Raw genomic sequence first — 6000 nt, forward strand, 5'->3', positions numbered from 1 at the left:
AGATAAATTGGTCTCTTTACTCAGGATCAGCTCTCAATTAGCATTGGGGGAGGGGAAGAGGAAGGTAGAAAAAGACAGCGGGAAGGGCGAGGCCTGAGAGAAGGTCCAGGGAGGGAATAGTTTTCCAGGAGCAACATCTTGGCTGGAGGAAGAAGGGGCTTGTGTGTACCTGCCAGTCTGCCTTGTTGGGGCAAGCCTCTGATTCCTGGACCCCAAGGAGACCAGTAAGGGCAGGGCCAGGCTGGGGTGGGGAGGTGCCTCCTGCTTCGTCCTCCATCCCTGAACAAGAGCAGTCATCTCCCTCCCAGGCAGCAGACGTGACACCCTCCTTTTTCCTTCTCTCATTCAGTCAGCCCAGGTGTGTGCCTGTTCTTGCCCCAGAGTACATCTGGGCCAGGAGGTAGCTCAGGCTGTGAACAGCTAGATTAATTCTAGGAATGACAGGGGACCAAATAAAAATATTTAAAGAAAAATAAATAAAGAACTTGCTTACTCAGGCAGAAATGTTCCATTTTTGCAAAATTTGAACTCCATCTCCCCAGGTTGCCAGATGGTAGATGTGTTTAGTTTGCAGATAAGAAAAAGGAAAAGAAACTGCACTGGACAGAGGGCTGCCCGTCAGCCATCACAGTGGCCTGCTTCCCATTTCAGGCTCAGAAGGGCATGGTCCTCTCCCAGAGAGGAGGGACACCAGTGGGTGTCAGCGCCGAGTGCCCCAGGAAAGTGCCTTAGCCTCGCTAGCCTGCCCACTCCACCTCCTCAGGTGGCCTGGGACTGCAGTGCCCTCTGAAGGATCCAGTGAAGTGCTTAGCTGATGCGAAGTTCAGTTCAGGTCAATGCCAAGGAGAAAAGGGATGCACTCAGCATTGCAGCCAGCCACAATCTATACCCAACACCCAGCCCCTTGGACGGAACCCATTTGGCTTACGTGGCTGCAAATTTGGAATGCTTTGGAGCCCAGCATGAGTGTGAGCCCCACACTTTCTGCCTCTGTAGATCGGCTCCAGGGGTGGGGGGTGGGGGTGGTGAACGGTGAGACAGGCCAGCAGCCATGGAAGGGTCTGCATTCCTGCCCAGGAAGCCCCCTGCCTCTTGGGATGTGTTTGAGGAAAGGCACCTCCACTCTTGTCTTTGGGTGCTCAAAAGCCTCCTGGGCCCTGTCTCCACCTCATGTATTTGCTTTCCCTTAGTGGCCACACATACAAAGTCATCTTGGCGATGCCACGTCTGTAACCCTAGCAGTCACACCTGAGCGCTGGGACTGCCCCCGTTAGTCTCCAGTGCCATCCTGGGTGCCCTGCATTGATAAGGGGACATTCTCTCCCCAGCTGTCCCCTGGGCTCGTCCTCCTTCCCTTTCAGGAAGTGACTGGAGATCTGGCGGGAGCTGACCTTAAGGATACGGCTTTCATGCAGAAGTCAGAGCGGACACCCTAAACTCCCCAGAGCTCTTCTACTACCTGGAGGGGAAGTCTGTGGAGCCCACCTGGTGCCTATGTGTGGTGGCACAGCCCTCTGTTGCAGACAGACTGGGGGTCAGGGAGTTTATCACCAGTAAGTGGAAAAGATGGGATTTGAACTCACATTTGACCACAAATCCTGGGCTTTCCCTTTTCTCTGTGCTGCACAAACCCTCTCAGGGCAGGTGGAGGGGACATCTCAGTGTGCTGAGCCTGCGGTCTTGAGTTACAAGAATACGCAGCTGTCCCGGGACAGGAGCTGCGGGAAGGGTGGAGGGTGAATGAGACACAAATCACAAGGCAATTTGAACAGTTGGATGAAGGAGGGCATATCCCAGTGAAATGTCAAAGACTGCAAAAGTGTAAAGAGTAGAGAGGAGGTGAGTGGAGGGAGAAGTTTGGGGAAGAAAAGGAGAGGGTAAGGACACTGGGGGCACGTTGGGGACAGCAGGAGCCTGATTTGGCGGAGTAGCAGATGCATGAAGGGAAATAATAGGGCTAAGCAGTGAAGCAGCTCATGACCAGCTCACAGAAACCTTGAGTGTCTGACCGAAGAGTACAGAAGATTTCTTCAGTCTTCCATGTCCCCTCCCTGCTAGCCAGTGGGCACAAATGGGCTTGTATCTGTAGGAAATGGTAACTCTCCCTTTCACTGGAGCCCCCACTCGCAATGCCTTCCCTGCCCACACTTTCATGTCAGGGCCCCATAGCTATTTGAGGACATGCTGACACTGGTCATGCTGCTGGGATCAACCCTAAAGTAACCATCAGTGCCATGGGCTGAGCCTCAGACTTCTCAAGGTACCCATTTTATAGCTGCCAAGGCAGAAGCTATGCTCGTCCCTGTGCTGTGTGGAGTGGCCCTGCCTTCTCACCTGTGCCACCCTCTGCCACCAGGATGACATGCCTCAGAGCTCCCATCTACCTGTACCACCCCGTTTGGCCATCTCAGACTCATGCAGAGGAAACAGAATGCCCCCTGCAGCCCTCCCTTCCCTCCACCTTCAGCTTAATGTCACTTTGCTCTTTTCTCCAGACACCTTCTCAAGCCATCTGATTCCAGCCAGTTGAGCTCTGTCAGAATACGCCCAAGGGGACCTGAACCTTCACAGTTGGACCCATTGGAGCACAGCTAGGAACGCTACTGAGTCCTGGGGGCAAGAGGGAGCCACTGAGAACGTCTGCACCCAGGACCATTGGGATCAGAGACTATGTTTTTATCTGTGTATCTTTTTAACCTACACAAAGTACTCCCGAGGCTAATAAATGTGGGAGGAAAGGAAGCTGGATTGGGCAGAGAGAGAAGCTGAGCTGTGATGCAGCCTTAAAAAGGTCTTCATGGGAGCCCTGACCCTGAGGGAACAGTGCTCTCATGCTTTTTCCAGATGGGTTGCTGGATGCCCCTGCCCTGGGAGCAGTCAATGGCACTGCCAGTGCTTGGGAAAAACAAGTCCTTCGGGCCCAAAGGAAACCTGGTGACCCATCTCTGCATCTACTGCAGTTTATCCCTTGCCTTGCCAAGACATGTCTCAGGAAGGGTTGTCTGTTGGAAGGGGAACTTGGCCAGTTAAGGCACTGGACGTGAACTGGGAGAGGATCCCATGCCCACAGGAGGTTGGTGGGTGTGGGCAGCCAGCTTGGATAAGCTGGGTGGGGGGGACCTATGTAACATTTCAGGGTGCCCAGTGGAGTTTCAGGGGACATCTTTCAGACTGGTGGTTTGGGTTGGTTTTAAATGAAATGTAATCTTAAGAAACTTTTATAATGGAAACAGCAGGAACATAAAAATTCCACCAGGTTGTTAGAGCAGAATGTCTACAAACCTTTTGCTAGGGTGTTTTGTATCAGTCAATTTTTACAGTCACAAGTAACTAAAACTCTACTGAATTAAGTCAGGGGAATTTACTAGTTCAAGGAAGGGAAGGGTAGACTTGCCCCAGGGAAGGTGAGATCGCCCTTTCTCTCCCTTCCATGTATTTGAAATGGGAGAAGAGCAGTTAGTTGCTCCATAGACAGGGTGTGGTCCCCCTCCCATATTTCACCCCTGGGTTTGGCCTTCAGGTACGTGGGGGCTTCAGTGGGCCCCTGAGCAGGCAGAGGGGAGGGACAGCATGGAGTGGGAGGGCGGCTGGGAGCACTCACTGGCTTAGGGCTGTCCCTGGAGACCTTCTGCAGCCCAGCTGCCTGCTGAGGTCCAGACCCCGGTGATCTTGGTGGCAGTGGCTCAGCCAGAGCTGCAGTACATCTGGATTGTATGGCTGCTATCCTGATCCTGATGGAGAATCCTTGCAGTTTAAACCCTCTCCCCTCTTCAGACTCCAGCTCCTGGAATGAGCATGAGGCCCAGCCCAGTGGCAGAACTTGCAACAGCAGGAGCAGGAAGCTGCCAAGGTCGGAATTTGGTCTGGGCTCTCACAGCTGGCTTTCTCCCTCACCCTTACCTCTCCACCCCCACCCCCACCATTTCTTACTGCTGGACTTTTTTTTTAAACCTAGTAGGTTTACTCAGGATTCTGGTCAGAGGCAATGATGGCCTTCCTTTGGGTCAGATGACCTGGCAAGGCCCAGCCTGGGTGAAGAATGGCATTGGGACATTCACATGGCTGCTTTGTGAGGTTTGGAATTCCAGGTCCATACAAGCTTCTCAGTCTTGAGCTCAAAGTGCCAGACAAGGAAGGCATGGATGACACCAGCTTCCAGGGGACCCGGGAGCCAGGTCTGAGTGTTCCTGGCAGTCACACAGTCATGCCAACAAGTCCATTCTCTTCTGGTTACTGTCTTTTAATATTGGTGGGATGCTTCAGTGCATAAATCACTGCAGTGGAGAAAATGGGCAGGTGAACTTAGATTAGGTTTATTGAGCATCTGCTATGTGTTGGCATGCTCCTGGGAAATAGGCATATATTACCTATTTTAATTGACACATGAACTCTACGAAGCAGGTGATTTTATGGCCATTTGTTAATCTAAGAAAGAAATGGGCTTAGGAGACATTAACTTGTCCCACCCTGGAGCTGGTGAGTGGCCAGGATTAAATCCAGACAGTCTGATGGAAGCCTGTGAGGGTACCCTGCCTGCATCTGTCAGGCAGCAACTCCACCTGCTCTGTGCCAGGGATAGGCAATGCTGAGCCTGCGTGACAATGTCCTCATTTACAAACAGGCTAACTGAGGCCTTCACTGCAAGGGATAAGTATATGTAAAGTGTTCTGTGGTGTGCATGGTGCATACTGCACGATTCTGACCTCAGCTGGTCACCACACGGCACTATCAGCATTACCAGGGCAAGTCTGTTTGCTTGTTTTCTACTTACTTACAGTGGCCCCCTGGCATGGGGGTAATGTTGACCCCTCTTCCCACTAAGGCAGCACCTATCTCTTTGTAGAAGCGGCTCTGAAACAGAGGCTCAGAGGTGCCCTAGACCTCACAGTCACTGGGGTATAGCCTCTGCTCTCCCGGTCTTCACACCCCAATGCCCAGTGGGTGCAAAGCAAGGATGACCCTTCTGTAAGGCCACCCCAAGAAGTGCTTGCTAAATGGACCGAGGGATGCTATGGGGAGAGAGGATGGTGACCTGGCTAAAGTCAGTAAGCCGGGGGAAGGGATCTGACCTGGGTCTCCCATGGTCTAGTGAGAAGACCAGGAGAGCTGTTAAAATAGAGGGAGCTAATCCCATCCCCATGGCCTTTTCATCAGCCCTGGCGGATGCAGCTGTGGAAGGACTTGGGCGGAAGTCCTGCCTCCTCACCCAAGCTGCACACACCGAGAGCTCAAAGGCCTTACAGGTGCCAGAGGCTTCCCCACCCCAATGGGGCTTGGGAAGCACGTGCGATTTACTTCTCTTTAAGGGAAAGCAGAGCCCAGATGCACTTCAAGGTAGATATTTCTGTTTGTTTCCTTCTCAAGAAAAGCACACTAAAAGCGCCTAGACATTCCACACCCTCTTTTCAAGGCCCATTAATACGGAGCCTGCGGCCAAATCATAAACATGGCAAACTCCATAACTGCCAAGGCCAGCAGAGAGAGGGCTACATTAAGGGGGGATTTCAGCAAAATGCTGCTCAGTCCCTAAATTCATGCCAGATGAGTTCCAGGAGGTTAAAGTTATTATAATAAAGCCCCAGGGAATCAATCATGCTCTGCCTGTAACCCTGTTTTACCTTGTCATTCACACAAATCAGTTTCTCCAGGCCCTTGAGGACCATGCAGACTCCACACAGTTAAATGTGGCAAAGAGCAGAGGGAGGAGGAGGAGGACAATGTCACCGCTTGGATAGGTTCAAATGGCCCTGGGAGGTCCTGGGCTCGATGTGCCCAAGCCAAGTTGAACTTCAGGTGGAAAAGCTTGGCCTGGTGGGTGGCTGGGTCTGGTGTGCTGTGTGGCTTATTTTGTGACCCATCATAGTGGTCATAGTGGGGGAGAGGGAGCACAGAGGGGAAAGGTGTGTTCCCTAATTCCCAGCCTGCTGAGGCATGTCCCTGGGGTTGATCATATTTCAAACCTTGATAAGAAACAGACTAAAAGCTGCAAAGGCACATTTT

Source organism: Hipposideros armiger, unplaced genomic scaffold (genome assembly GCF_001890085.2).
Source record: "Hipposideros armiger isolate ML-2016 unplaced genomic scaffold, ASM189008v1 scaffold_490, whole genome shotgun sequence".
In the NCBI taxonomy this organism is placed as follows: domain Eukaryota; kingdom Metazoa; phylum Chordata; class Mammalia; order Chiroptera; family Hipposideridae; genus Hipposideros; species Hipposideros armiger.